Source organism: Callorhinus ursinus, unplaced genomic scaffold, assembly GCF_003265705.2.
Source record: "Callorhinus ursinus isolate GAN/ISIS: 27379988/994484 unplaced genomic scaffold, GSC_fseal_2.0 scaffold1, whole genome shotgun sequence".
NCBI lineage: Eukaryota > Metazoa > Chordata > Mammalia > Carnivora > Otariidae > Callorhinus > Callorhinus ursinus.
In genome coordinates, this window is record NW_027397063.1 from 103454447 (window position 1) to 103470614 (window position 16168).

Here is a 16168-nt window from a genome sequence, read left to right on the forward strand (position 1 = left end):
TGGAATAGAGGGAGTGAATTAGAGGGAGAAAAAAAAAACAGAGAACAGGAACGCTAACAAAAATACACTTCATAATTCTCTCAAATACCACTGTTGTCACCAGTGCCATAGGTTGCCAACCCAGCCATAAGCCACCCAGCAAACAAGAAAAAGACAACAATGAAATTGCTTTCATGGATATCAGAATCTTAGGCACCATTTAAGGAAACATGGCAGGAAATTGTTTTCTAGGTTATCAAAAATACCATGCTCGGTATACTTCAAAGTATCAATCTCCTGAACCAGAATATTTTTTTAGGATGCTTCACACAAAAGTCACCACCATCTCTATAGATACATCAGTAGAGAACTTAATTTTAAGCCAGGTACTCTGCTGAGTATCCGACAGGACTGTTTTCCCCATCTAATCCTCAGAATAACCTGCTCAAGTAAGATGAATATTTCTTTGTGCTATCATTCCAGTTTCCCTATTTTAGGGGACACGATTTCTATATGTACTAGAGACTGAATAAATGAACCAATTTCCATACTATTATCTCAGCCCCTAGCCCTCCCTCTTTAATTTATGCAGAATTTTTGAACAAAAAGCTGAGCACGCCCGCTCAATGACCCATACAGTTTAGATGATAAGCATGAAATCTGGCCAACTATGTTAATTGTGGAGGAGCATGGGACACCAGATTTAAGTTATACCATTCCTCCTGATAACTGTTTCTTTAAAATATCACCCGAGGGGCGCCTGGGTGGCTCAGTCAGGTCTTGATCTCAGGGCCGTGAGTTCAAGCCCCACTTTGGGCTCCACACTGGATATGAACCGACTTAAATGAAATAAAATAAAAATAAATAAAATACCACCCAGAGCTCTATTCCTGGCCTTCTTTTCTGTACACCCCACTCTCCCTTGGCAAATGCCTGCAACCTGCCTCTGTACCCACCATGCCTCACTTAGTCTCCTCCACGTTTTTTTTTTTTACTCCTCATAATATTCATTACTTTCTATCATATTATAGTTTCCTTAAATGTCATGTTTATGGTTTAGTGTCCATCTTTGCTGTAAGACTATAAACTCCTCCAAAACAGGAATCTTTAATTTACAAATGTATCACAAGTATCTAAACAGTACATGGCATGTATTATAAGTTCAATATTTGTAGAATGAATGCACACATGACCTCCCTTGGTATTATCTTCTACAGAGCCTCTGAATGTGGCCACCCCTTAATCATGGTAAAAAAAAAAAAAAAAAAAAAAATTAAGACCTTAACACTAAAAGTATTTTATGTGTACATTAAAAAGAATGAATAAATATTATAAAAGAAAACAATTTGCTAATACATATAAACTCTGAGTGGTAGAACTCTATATTGTTTTTATTTTCTTTATATTCATCCGCATATTTTAAAATAAAAAAATTAGGGGTGCCTGGCTGGCTCAGACATTAAGCGTCTGCCTTCGGCTCAGGTCGTGATCCCAGGGTCCTGGGATTGAGCCCTGCATCAGGCTCCCTACTCTGCGGGAGGCTTGCTTCTCGCTTCTCCCTCTCCCACTCCCCCTGCTTGTGTTCCCTCTCTGTGTCTCTGTCAAATAAAATCTTTAAAAAAAAAAAATTGAAACTTTTCTAAAAGTCTATTTCATTTATATAATGTATACCAAACAGAAGCCTAAAAGAAAATATACAGAAATCTTAACCAAAATCCATTCCACTTTTTCAAGTTTTCTAAGTGCGCATTACTTTTATACCAAAAAAAAAAAAAGTTAACGAGCAAGCAGTAAGGTCTTACAATTCACAAGTCTATTCACAATTTAAAAATGAAATGATTTCTTCTGAAGTGAAATGTACAATCAAAAAAACAAAAACAAAAAAGTGTGAAGAAAGGGCATATCTTAAGCCAGGAGTTAAGAAATCCTTTGTCGTTTTCTCTCTGTAAAGCATTCAAAAGGTTCCATCCCACGCCATAGTCCTTTTAGATATTATTGCCATAAAGTTGAAAAGTAGCAGCCATTTGGGCCCCAAGGAATGTACATCAGTTGGCAATAAATCACGATGAACCACAGGCAATAGCTTAACTGTGATGCCATGGATTACTAGCATCCCACTTCCATTGCCAAGGAGCTCAGCACTGTGTTCACAACCAAAAACACGACCAAACCAATACCAAAACTTCAAATTTTTAGTTCTAGCTCCTGGAACCACTCCAGGGATCAATTTTCTATCAGCAGGGGTTCAATTACGAGACAAACTATAAACAGAGAATAGTTTGACAGAAGTAATTAGTAAACAATGATGGAGTAATTGTAAAGATCTAAGGGATGGCAAGGAGCAAGAGAGAAGGAGTCTACATTTTAAATACGTACAGTTTATAATATGTCAATTATAAGTCAATAAAGAAGTTTTTAATTTTTTAAAAGAAACATAATTATTAAACTATAATGAGAAATATTTTTTCCCTTTTTTCCCCCCTTCTTTTTTTTCCCCTTGGTCCCCTCCCCAAGGCTGGGGTTTCTCATTGGAGAAGGTATGGTTGCAGCACACTAGAGAGAATTTCACCAGGCTATCCAAACCAGAGTTGGTCCAGTGTTGCCAGGCAAGCAGGAAACAATGCTTTAGAGTGCAGGCAAGGTGAGGCTGGTGGGCAGGTGTGCATTGGTACTCAGGACACTGCTGTAGGCACAAGGCCAGGAATGCACAGTATCCATGCCAAGGGAACTGCAGGAAACAATTCCCTGAGGTAAAGACAAGCCAAGACTGGTGGGCCCATATGCAGAGGTAGTCAAGGCACTGAAGGCCCGAGGTGCAAGACAGCCACTTCAGAAGGGCCGTGGCAAATAGTCACCACATCTGAACTGGGGCTGTGAGATCACTGGGGGCCTTTGCATTTTTGGGCACATGGCTGAGGCAATCACTAGATGTCCTCAACCATGTGGACTGCTTGATAGACCATGCAACAAGAGCAAGAAAAGGAAAACACAGTTCACAGGAACATGGAAGAAAAAAACCCTTTTTCTAGTAAGTTCCCTCTAGCACTCTGTCCCCTCCAGCACCCTGTCCCCTTCAGGGCCTGATAAAGCTTGACATCCTGCTCTTTGTAAATGAGAACCAGTCCTTTATTGCAGAGCAGGTATTGATGGGGAAGTTTGGAGCACAGAGAAAATAAATTGGTAACTGACTCAGTTATCTTTCTGTTCATAACAGTATTTAAATAAGGCAGTGTTTCTCTCACTTAACAGGAGAAAAAGGAAAATAAATATATGGCCGTTAGCATGTTATTAAGGCCAGAATCTGAAAGAACACTGACAGTCTCTTTGAAGTATCATTTATTTTTAAAGGCCACACATATTTCATATTTTATTCTAGGCTATTATCCATGTATGTTTTAAAATAAAAATGTTCTCAATTACATAACAATTGATTGTTATGTTATCAGCTTCCAGAGGCAGCCCACATTCCCTGACTGGTGGGCCCCTTTCTCAACCTCCAAAGGCAGCAATGGCAGATGACCCTTTCACATCACCTTATCCTAAACTCCTCTTCCTCTTCTTTCTTCTAAATACCCTACCTGGACAATCTAGGATAATCTTCCTACCCCAAAGTCCTTAACCATATCTGCAAAGTTCCTTTTATCACATAAGATAATATATTCACAGGGTCCAGGTATTAGGATGTGGACATCTTTGGGGTCACTGTTCTGTCTACCACAATAATTATTTCATTTCTCATCAAACCTTCAATTTATTCATTTACATCAGTATAGAATCATGGATTACTATTTTGTTCAACGGGTTATAAACTGTTACAGTAATTATTTTGATGCCTAATTGTCCCCAACTTGGCTCAAACTGGCTTGTGTCTTTTTGATAGGTCTCCATCATTCTTGAGCCCTTCCTTGTTTTCTGACAAGATTTTCCAGTCTCACAGTTTTTCTGCCTCTGCCCAAAACCAGCCATTTCTTCAAGGAGAATATCCTTACAACTTTTCTGGAACCGTGTGATTACTTCAAAATAAAAAATATATATTATTTTATTTTAATCATGCCTTCTAAAGTTCACAATAAATTATTTGAGGCTAGTCTAAATATTAGTAGTACAGAGAATAGAAAAATTACCAGCTATAAAAAAATCACTGTGGGGGTGCCTGGGTGGCACAGTTGGTTGATTGACCGACTCCTGGTTTCAGCTTAGGCAGTGATCTCAGGGTCATGAGATCAAACCCCGTGTCAGGCTTGGTGTTCAGGCTGTTTGGGATTCTCTCTCCCCCTTCCTCTGCCCCTCCAACTCATGCTCAGCTCATTCTCTCTTTCTAAAAATAAGTAAATCTTTTTTAAAATAGAAATCACTGTGGTTTCTCTCAGAAACCCTGACAAATTGAATTTAATTTTTTTTAAAGATTTTTTTTATTTATTCATTTGACAGAGAGAGAGACAGCGAGAAAGGAAACACAAGCAGGGGGAGTAGAAGAGGAAGAAGCAGGCTTCCCGCTGAGCAGGGAGCCCGATGTGGGACTCAATCCCAGGACCCAAGGATCACGACCCGAGCGGAAGGCAGACGCTTAACAACTAAGCCATCCAGGCGCCCCTGAATTTAACTTTTAAAGTGTTATTGCCAAGACTTATAAGAAGAGTTGTAATACAGGGATCAAAGTTCTAATCCTGGTTCCATTGTTTACTGACTTAAGTTAATACCCTTGCAATTAGCCCCTATTCTTTATACATTATTCATTATATTACTATCTAATAAAGTGTTAGATTTTTTTTTTCCTAATGCTAAAAATAATGCTCACTGGAAAGTATAGAGAAAATATAGAGGGCGCCTGGGTGGCTCTGATGGTTAGGCGTCTGCCTTCAGCTCAGGTCATGATCCCAGGGTCCTGGGGTGAAGTCCCGCGTTGGGCTCCCTGCTCCACGGGAAGCCTGCTTCTCCCTCTCCCACGACCCCTGCTTGTGTTCCTGCTCTCGCTGTGTCTCTCTCTGCCAAATAAATAAATAAAACCTTTAAAAAATATATACATATAGAGGGGCGCCTGGGTGTCTCAGTCAACTAAGCATCAGACTCTCGATCTCAGCTCAGGCCTTAATCTTGGGCTGTGAGTTCAAGTCCTACAATGGGCTCCATGCCCAGCATTTAAAAGAAAAAAGGAAAAGAAAAAAAAAATTGATTACCCATAATGTTAATATTCACAGATAACATTAGTGTTTCTCCTCCTGTGTTGCAGTTAGTTCTCACAGTTGGTTCTAATATATCCTTGATCTCCAAACCTCACTTTCAGCTCTTCTTTCTACTGCCACCCAGTTAACCCATAATGAACCCCAGATCACCCCCAGATACAAGGCACAAAGGCAAAAACTTTATGATATACTCCATAACCAGTTGCCAGAATTTCTTAAAATCTAATTCCTTATTCTATACCATTTTTATTCACAATGGTTCTGCTTCTCTGATCCAACCATGACAGTGTTTTTTCCACGCATATTTTACATCATTTGCATGTTATATTATGACATATTTTTAGCTGAAAGTTGTATCAAACATTTCCCCTTTGTAATAAAACTTCTCACAACATGTTAATTGTTGTTTATTATTCCATTATATAGCTCAATCATGATTCTGTCTAACCATTCCCCAACTGTTAAGATGAATCCAACTACTGCAATTACAAATAATTCTATGATAAATATAAATATCTTCACACATTTCTGATTATTTTCTTAGGATAAATTCCTAGATGTCGAATCACTACACCAAAGAAACATTTAAGACTTTATACATATTGCTTAACTGCCTTCTAGAAATAATGTTCCATTTATACTTCTAAATAAGTGTGCATTTCATTGCACTAATTATCCTTTCCTCATCTTAGTTGATATTAGGTAAAGTTATATGATACCGATAGCTAATGTTTATTGAATGCTTATTAGATTCTTGGCTAAGTACTTAATATGCATTATTTTTTTAATCCTCACAATACTATCAACAGATAGAGGTCAATTCTACTATCTTTCCATAAAGAAACTGAGACTTAGATCAGTAACATAAAGTGCTTATAACAGTGCCTAACATATAGCAAGCACTTTATAAGTATTTACTCTTATTTTTAAGTAATTTGCCTAATGATGCCTCTTATACAGTAGAGCTAATATTCAAATACAGATCTGTGTCACGAAATCCCAGCCTTTCCAGACGATTTGATTGTTGTATAAATTTGTACTGCTTTAATTACTTATGAAGTTGAAACTATTCATAATAAAATTTTAAGGCTAAATATTTGAAAACTTTCAAGAAAAACAGAGAAAGGTAAACTGATGTATATTAATGATAATTTATATAATCACATTAGCTTTGATTCCAATCTTATTTTTATTACTCATGGAACTCTAAACCAGATTCAATGATAAGTATGGTTTATCCCTAAGGCTTTCTCTGTAACATCAGAATTAAGTCCCCCTCCAAAAGTTTAAAGATAATAAAACGTTCTATCTTCTATTATAATGGCCAAGTTTGTGTAACAAGATACCAGGAATTCACTAGTATAATTAGAAAATCATTCAACACTATGCTGGAAGGACACCCCAAACTATTCAGATTTAGGATAATCTCACATCAAAAAAGTAAAAATTCTTTAATGTTCCACTTTCCAATTTCTTATCTATCTGATCCAGTTCATACAGGTAAAAAAGTAAATGACTATTAAAAGCAATGAATATTACATAAAAAAATCAGTTGTTTCTACACATCAGCAATGAACAGTCCAAAGATGAAATTAAGAAACCATTCCACTTAGAAAGGTACCCAAAAGAATAAAATACCGAGGAGTAAATTTAATCAAGGAGGTGAAAGACTTGTACACTGAAAACTATAAAATATTGCTAAACAAAATCAATGACTTAAATAAATGGAAAAATACACCATGTATTAGGAAGACTAAATATTGTTAAGATGGCAATACTGCTGAAAGCAATCCACAGATTCAATACATTCCCTCTCAAAATTCCAATAGCCTTTTATGCAGAAATGGAAGTCAATCCTCAAATTCATATGGTATGGCAAGAAGTCCCAAATAGTCAAAACAATTTTGGTGAAAAGAGAACAAAGCTAAAGGACTCACACTTCCTGATTTAAAAATCTTACTGTAAAGCTACAATAACCAAAACAGTGTGGAATGGGCCTAAGGACAGACATACAGATCAAAGGAATAGAATTAAGATCCAGAAATAAACCCATACATCTACGCCCACTTGATTTTTGACAAAGGTACCATGACCACTCAATGCGAAAATAACAGTCCCTTCAAGTGGTACTGGACAACTGGATATTCACATACAAAACAATGAAGTTATACCCCAAACTCAAAATATATATAAAAATTAACTCAAAATGGTTTTAATGACCTAAATATGAGAGCTAAAATGATACAATTCTTATAAAAAAGTTTTCATGACCTCAGGTTCAGCAATGTAATCTTAGATAGGACATCAAAAGCAAGTGCAACAAAAATAAACTGGGCTTCATCAAAATTAAAAACTTCCTTACATATGAATGTTCACAGCAACAATATTCACAATAGCCAAAAGGTAGAAAGAACTCAAGTGTCCATCAACAGATGAACAGATAAAGTGTAGTATATACATACAATAACAATTACTTAGCTGTAAAAAGGAAAGAAGTACTGACCCATATGAAAATGTTGCTGCAACAACAGGCAGAACCTTGAAAACAGTATGCCAGATACAAAGGTTACACATGGTATGATGGATTTCTCTAAGATTTCTATAACGAACAGGAGTTATCCAGTACATCCAGAGAAATAGAAAGCATGGTGGCTGCCAGGGATTTGGGGCAGCAGGGAATGGGGAGTTACTGCTTAATGGGTATAGATTTCATTTTGGAGTGATAAGAATGTTTTGGAACTAGACAGAAGTGGTAGTTGCACAACAATGTGAATATATGAAATGCTGCTCAATTGTTCACTTTAAAATGGTTAATTTCAGGTTATATGAATTTCACCTCAAAAAATTTTAAGTCATTAATATTTATAATAAATGTTGGACAAATGTGTAAATTACAAGCACAGTTCTTTTTTGAAAGTCAAACATGTAAATTACAAGCACAGTAACTAGGCCAATAAAGTATCCTTCAACATGGGTGTTTAAGATTTTATTTATTTGTCAGAGAGAGAGAGAGAGAGAGAGCACAAGCAGCGGGAGCAGCAGAGGGAGAAGGAGGCTCCCTGCTGAGCAAGGAGCCTGATGCAAGACTCAATCCCAGGACCCTGGGATCATGACCTGAACTGAAGGCAGACGCTTAACCGACTGAGCCACCCAGACGTCCCTATGAGGTGTTTTATATCTAAGCAAAGTAAAAATTCAATTCTTACTCTCTCATGACTTGATTTAGAAATATTCATCCATCACAAGGTGGTATTTCTCCCTCGAAATCCATTCCTCTTTAAAGTTTAACAGGATATTTCAGTCATTAGAAACTGAGCCTGAACTACAGTCACATTCTATCAAACTTCAACAAATTTCTAGCCCTTTAAGAAAGGATTCTAAATCAAATTCTTATAACTGACCAGTTCTTTTACTTCAATAAGCAGATATCCCAAAATTTGTCTTTTCAATATATATTAATGTGGCTATGAACATTTAAATGTTCTAATATCCAAATATTTATAGTTATTGATACCCTAAAACCACAAAATTAACACTGGTCCTCAGACTTTGTTGAAGATTAAAAAGAGTTAAAAGACTGATTTCCTCAAGTAGGACTATACCATTGAAATAACATAGCTTCCTTGTGTATCATTCTCTTAATAGGAATGTAAAAGTAGATATGCAAATGCCTGATAAGGTTACTTCCTGCATAAAATTCATTAACAGATTAAGCAACTTTCAGAATAAAGTTCAAAACTAAATTGTAGCTTAACAGAGAAAGTTTTTCAAAAATAGCCTTTACGACTCCAGCTTTGTCCCTTGCGGTTCATTGCTCCTCAGTCTTTCTTCTCTAACCATACAAACTTTCTCTTCTCACAGACCCTCATTATGTAAGTGCCTTCTCTATGCCGCCACAATGTAACAAAACTCCCATTATCTTTAAACTCTTTGAAGTTAGGGATTATACCTTTTCTGATTTATATACTTAGCACCTGGCACAAAAATCAAAGGCTGTTATAAAATTCAAGTATGAAAGTATGAATAACTATTAAGATCCATTATTAGAGTCTAAAATACTATGGCTTGTTTATCCTACATAATGGCAAAAAGGGAAACTACATATTAGGCTATATTTTGCTTTTTTTTTAATTATAATGCAGTCACATTAGTAAGTAACATAAATAACATTAATTTTGTAGACATCTTTTTTTAAATATCTAGTTCATTAAGTATAAATTTAGTCTGATCACTAGACAATGGGAGCACAGGATCAGCTCTATTTTATCTTCATTAGTAAAATGAAACATTACTGCAATAAATATTTTGTAAGTCTTAAAAGCAGATTTTTCTTTAACTAGAGAATTCCAACATCATTTTATAAATAAGGAAATGAACTGAGAGGTACAGTTATGTAAAGTCACCTAGCTAATTAGTGGGCAAGTTTGGTACACCCAGATTCCGTTAATGTTGATGCTTACAGCTTCAATATAATCTTATTTCCATTTCAACCTCATAGGCAAGCCAGGCACCTTCTCTTTTTCCCAATCATCAATCTAGTGAGTACTTGGGCCCTTAATACTTGCTACATTTAACTGATTGCTTTAAGATCTGGCCCCTGCCTTCACACAATTCCATCTCCCTATCATAAACATTAAATGAATACCCACATGTGCTGTGTATTAAATAGATCTAAGCCATTCCATTGAGAAGAAGGGGAAATGGGGAGACAAGCATGAGTAAGAATAATACAGTCCCTTCTTTCAAAGTGCTCTACAATATTAGTTACAAGCTGGTATAGTACTCTTATCTATTTAAAATTATGATTTGGGGGTGCTTGAGTAGCTCAGTTGGTTAAGCGTCCCACTCCTGATTTCAGCTCAGGTCATGATCTTGGGGTCATGAGATCAAGCCTTGCGGTGGAGCCCTGCATCAGGCCCTGCGCTCAGTACGGAGTCGGCTTGTCCCTCTCCCTCTACTCCTCTCCCCTCTCACCTCTCTAAAATAAATAAAATCCTTTAAAAAATTACAATTTTATAAATATATAAGAAAGATCTAATTACTTTCCATTATTAAAATAGACCTTATTTGTCCCACTAGAAGGTAAGTTCCATGAGGGCAAAGATTTGTGTCTCTGGTTCACTGATGTACTCTGAGTGCCTAGAACAGGGCCTCTATAAAAGGTATTTAAGTATTTATTGAGAGCATAAATGATATAAGTATTAGGATCCAAGTAGTAGGATGCAAGTTGTTTCCAATAATGTGACAAAATCTGTAAAACTTTCCTTACCCTAGTGTGTGTGCCTAACATTCAATTTTTTCATTGGCCATTTACTCAGACCTTGCATTAAAGAGAACTAAAATTAGTTCAGAGATGGATAAACTATACTGTTTAATTTAACATCATGCCCTACCCAACTGCTCCAAACCTTAGTAAATCTGTCAAGAAAAGAAACCTACGAGTCCTTCTACTACTTATATTTTTTCGAGTATAAAGGGTCTCCAGATGTTTCCTTTTCTTGCAATAGGTCAGAATCGGTATTATCATCATTTTACAGAATGAGAAACTGAAGCCAAAGAATGGCTGGCAGAGGGATTCATTCACAGAATTTCTATTCTTCCTACACATCATGCAGCCTTCTCCTCTGATCCTTTGAGATTTTTCTCCCACAATCCTGGCTATTAATACAATCTCTCTGGGTCCCCTCATCCTTGCTGCCCCCATAACAAGTGCACAGGCTCCCTGATTTTAAAGGTTTTGCTATTAATTCATGGTAAAAAGATGACAAAAGTAACAAATCTGGAGATATTACAACAATTCAGTGTTCAACTTGTGTGTATAAATGCCTATACCTGGCACTATATAAACATCACAGCATCTTTCCAGGTTCTTACTGTGAGAATCCTGAGCCTCCGATTTACTGCTTCTCTTTTGAAATAATAAATGTGAGCATTGCTAGGTTTCCCAAGTTTTCCCTCTCTATTACCATCCCTCTCATCCTCCCAGGACACAAAATATCTTACAGGGAAAAATAGTGGGTACATCTCTATTAAGTGAGAAATCTGCACTTCTGAGGACCTTTAGGAGTTACATCACTCCTATGAAACTGACCCACGGGAGGGTGATTGCCTCAGACCACCTCCTCACAAAGGGCTTTTCCCTTTTGGAATACACAGAATTCCCAGCTCCCACTGTATATTTCCAAACATCTGAACAACTCCTCAACATTGAAACTAAAATCCCTATCATAAATTCTCCTCCTAAATTCCCTTCCACCAGAACCTGTTCTTCATCATAACATCCTTACTCTCATAAATAACATCACTATCCTCACCAAAATGTCTTAGGCCCATACTCAGGTCAGTTCCCAATGCTGATGTCAACATTTTCCAAATCTATAGCCTTCCTTACAATCCCACCATCATCACTTCTTGCCTCAACTAACTGTAATTAAACTCCATGGGATTCCTACCTCCAGGCTTAAACTCCTTCACTGCACTCCTGTTCCAGATTCATAACCATAAAGAGGGCTTCTTCTCAGCTTAGAATCATATACAAAATTCTTATCATGGCATTTAAGATCTCCATACTCTATATCACTCAATCTACCTTTACCAGCCTGTTCCTTAAACATACAACCTTGGCAAATTTTCTCTGCTTTCCTACCTCTATCACTCGGCGTGGGTAGCATCTTTATGAGGAACAATCTTTCTTCTCCCATCCTCTTCCAACTGCTAATAACCTTTCAAATGATCATATCCTCAACATAAAAGGAAAAAGGCTGAGGCATGTATCATTTACTGAACACATTCTATCTAGTCCTTTACAAATTATCTTAATCCCCACAAAAACATAATGGCTTAATACTGTATTTTTGAGGAAGGAGCTGAGGAAACAGAGGGCCAATGGAGCTTAACCAAGATCATCTAAAGAAGCAAGAATCCAAAATAACCCCATAGCATTCTGTATTTTTTTTTATTTTTTTATTTAGGAAGGGAGAGACAGAGGGAGGAGAAAAGGAGAGAGAGAATCTTAAGCAGGCTCCACACCCAGCGTGGAGCCCAACATGGAGCTCAATCTCACAGCCCTGAGATCATGACCTGAGCTAGAATCAAGAGTCAGATGCTTAACCAACTAAGCCAACCCAGATGCCCCAGCATTGTTTTTGTTGGGTTTTTTTGTTTTGTTTTAATAAAACATGGCACAAGATGGACAAGCTTTATAGACAGGATGCCTAGGTTCAAACTGCAGTTACTCCACTAAAAATCTGTATGAACTCTTATGTATTTGTAAGGTCTTCATTTCTCCTTCTATAAGAAGGGGACAACTGTACTACTTACCGCATCAAAAACAGAATTATATGACATAATGTAAAGTGCTTAGAATTATATTTGACCATAGTAAAAAAAAAAAGTGTTAGCTATTAATACTGTTGCTGTTATTTATATGTTATAATATGTAAACTGACAATACCAATTATATGTTCTCGTTGTTTCCAAATAAACTTTTGGGTAAAAGCTTTGTAAAGTTTAACGATGTACTTTTGATATATACTCAATAAATATTTGTAGAATACACAAATTTTTAAACAATTATTAAACCATGCTTTATTAAAAGAAATTCACTTGTCTATTAGTTCTGTTTCCTCTTTTGAGAAAACTAACAACGCTTACTAACTTTCTTCCCTTTTTCAGGTCATATGAAACTACCATATGCAATGCCTTATGGTAGTAATATGTCAAATGGTACAAAATACTCCTTTGACTCAAATTCATTTGTCTTCTGCTAAACATTATTAACTCCCCGGTATTTAAATGTCCAAAATGACACTTTTTATTTAAACACCAACCATTCTTAGGTCACAGCAACATGAAGTGTATACCATGATATCTAACCAAGCCACTTCATTTTATACATCTTGATGGCAAGAACTATAAAACATAAAATGCTTTAACTCAAAGATATAAACTTATCATACCCTTAGTCCTGCCTGAACTTTGTTAAAATTAGTGCCTGAAAAACTTCTGATAAATATATCAAAACAAGGGTGTTGAATGCTAGTAACAGTTTGAATGCTTTAGGGAAATAAGCTTTAAACAAGGATAGATGAGAACTTACTCCAAACCCTTCAGTATTAAACCTCACAAACCAAGATTATGTCCACATGATTTACTATTACACATGGAGACAGCAAGCTGGCTGGCTTCAAATAAAGACAAGGTAAAAATATGTATTAATAAAACAGTTATCATTTCTGACACAGAAATAACCGGGCTTCTACCCAATCATTTCAAAAACAAAACAACCAAAAAACCCAAAACATTTGAGGCTTAACTATGTAAAAGATATTTTATTTCAAATAATTCCTATAATTCTTCCCTTACTCAGAGGTAATGTCACAGAATACTGCCACACAGTTAAGTGGCAGAGCTGAAGGCTGGACCCAACGAAATCTGGGATCCACTGGTTTGCCATAATCCACAATAATATGGTATACATTTACATCTTCCTCTTCATACACACATTTTTAAAAAAACTGAAACAAAAGCTTCATAAAGTAATATTTAGTCTTACTCCATAGGATGTCCTCTGATATTTTTTTTCTTTCTAAGTTAATGTCAATGCACTAACTTGATTCCAAAACCCATTAATAAATCCTCATGGGCTCCAAACTACAGCACTGTACTACACTTTTTACGGTCTGTTTAAAATTCTTTTAACTGCTACGATTCCAGTTTTGTTTCTCTTCCTTGGAGCTAATCTCCTCAACCCATTAAAACAGGTACTTAAACAGATAAAACCCTTGAAAAGCCCACCCTTAAGTCTTGAATTGATCTGTTTCTCTACTACAACCCTCTGGAGGCACACCCATCTTACTTATTTATATTGTATCAAAAACTGCAGATGTTCTCCTTGGAGAACAACAGATCATTGTTGAAAGGAATGCATTCGTTTTCACTGTTCTGCTGCATCACTGAGCAACATTTAACACTCAGGCAAGTTTGCGACAACCGAAACGGACCTAAGCAGCTGCCCACGGTGCTGAAACGGAGGGATGGAACAATAATTTTGGAAATTTACTACTGCCAGATTAAGACAAAATAGAGGAATTCACCAAAAACTAGCAGAAAACATTCAGTGGCTGCCACTGAAGTTGCCTGAGTGCTTCTGGGATCGCTTGGCTTCTGTGTCTGCCCACTCCCTCACTGGGACAGAGTTCTTTCATCAGTGGGGGTCAACTCCGTAAGTGTCCTGGCAGAGTTGCTGGCTTTAAGAGGGCAGGGACATGGAATCTGTCCCTACTAGAGTCACGTCCCACCTTCAACCTGAGCTTCCAGCGGGGGATGGAGGGAGATTACAAAGAAAGGAGGTGACTGCCCTCCTTTTTTTCAAAGGCTACAAAGTCCCCGCAACTTAAGCGATTTCGCCCAGGGACTTTGCGGCAGGTACTTGACCAAGAAATGCCTTCCAAACATCTTCCCAGGCTCTAGCCACCGCAGGATGGGAATGTGAGAAGCAAAACAGATAATACAACAACTTTAGATACATACAAACTTCAAAGAGTGGGGGTGGCGGGGAGCGGGAATCGGGCCCTCCGAGGACAGAGGTTTTTTTGTTTTTTAATCTTTTGCAAAAAGATTTATTTCATCCGCACCCAGCCTGGGGAGGAGTAGCAAAGACCTCAGCAGCGGGGCCGCCACAGAGGGCCGGCGAGGGGGTGTGTTCTCCCGGCCAGGCCCCGAGGGGGGACAATCCCCTGCCCGGCTACCGAGAGGCCAGAGAGGCTCTTACCTGGAAGCCCGACCCCGCAACACAAATAGTCTCGCTCACCGCGTAGCTGCGGAGATCCCTACCCTGACTTCATGACTGAATATCCGCACCGACCCCCACAGCCGGAATCCGAGTGGGGACGACAACACCGAAGCTAGACGGAAGTCCCGCCCCACACGCCTCATTGGCCGGCACCCGAAGACAAAGAAAAGCCATTGGGCCACAGAGCTGTTTGCTAAGGTCCCTTCCCACTCTCACACCGCGTCTAGCTGCTTGCTCCAGCTGGCAGGGAAAAAAGCCCAGTTCGTGGAGTCGCGTTCTTGGCCGCGTGATCCGTCTTCCCGGGAAGGGAAGAGAAGGGTAGGGCGGGATTCTGCAGCGCAGCTGAAGGATCCGCTTTTTGTCAGGGGAGGGGGGCAGGCTGGCCGAGGGAACTGGCTATGGAAGCCTACCCCCCACCACCACCATTTGCTCCCAGGAGTGGAGGCCATGGGGTCTGGAGGGGACCGTACCGAGCGGCCAGGGCCGGCCGGCTTGGTCCGCTCTGGCTTTGGGACGAAGCAGCCCGAGACCCAGCTGGCGGGCTGCCCTTGGGCGGGGCTGGCTCTGGCACCGACAAGGCTCTTCCCTGCACCACACTCACCCGACCGGCTGAAGGAGCGAGAACAAAACCTCATCCCCTCTGCACGGTGTCCAGGCTGAGGTCCGGATGGATGGGACCGAGACCCACCAACGCCTTAGATAGAGTCCGGGTCGCGTTGTTAGAGATGCCAGCAGCCCGAAGGCTGAAAACGAGTACCCGGACGCCCGGCTCGGAGCCGTGCTGACGTCAGCACTCTGGGCCTGACACGCGCCATCCCCGGGACTCAGCAAAAGTCTAACCGTGTGATTAAGCCCTAGGTCAGCCTTTTAAAACCCGAGCCTCCTTTTGGCAGCCAAAAAATCCCGCCCCCTACTGCCCTTCTGATTAACCTTCTGCCTACCGGGTATTCCAATCTTAAACCAAACTACTTTGAAACTTAAATTGCCTGGATTGGAACCACAACACTTATTAACCAGTTGCAAACTAGCCACCTTAAAGAGGCAATGTGGCTTATGTGACGATTGCAAAAAGTCCTGAATTAGAATGCAGGAAACCAAGATTCTGGTCCTGCTTCTGCTTCAAAATAAGGTGCCTTTAAAAGTCCATTACAGACTTCACAATCTTCGACCTTATCTTTTAAACAACGGAGGTGCTAGAGAGGGTTATCACATA

The 16168-nt window shown here is 38.8% G+C and overlaps 1 protein-coding gene across 6 annotated transcripts in view; it reads right to left on the reverse strand.

Moving 5' to 3' along the window:
- RNF13 (ring finger protein 13) overlaps positions 1 to 15765 on the reverse strand; it is a 158341-nt gene extending 142576 nt beyond the window's left edge. For 4 of the 6 annotated variants that reach the window (XM_073898629.1, XM_073898627.1, XM_025880583.2 and 1 more), the window contains exon 1: positions 14935 to 15091. The gene's annotated coding sequence lies outside the window, so the exon portion shown is untranslated. Of the gene's footprint in view, positions 1 to 14934; positions 15092 to 15556 lie in introns of those variants that run through there. The other 2 variants (XM_025880593.2, XM_073898624.1) reach the window with 2 other exon arrangements.
- Between the last annotated feature and the right edge of the window lie 403 nt (positions 15766 to 16168).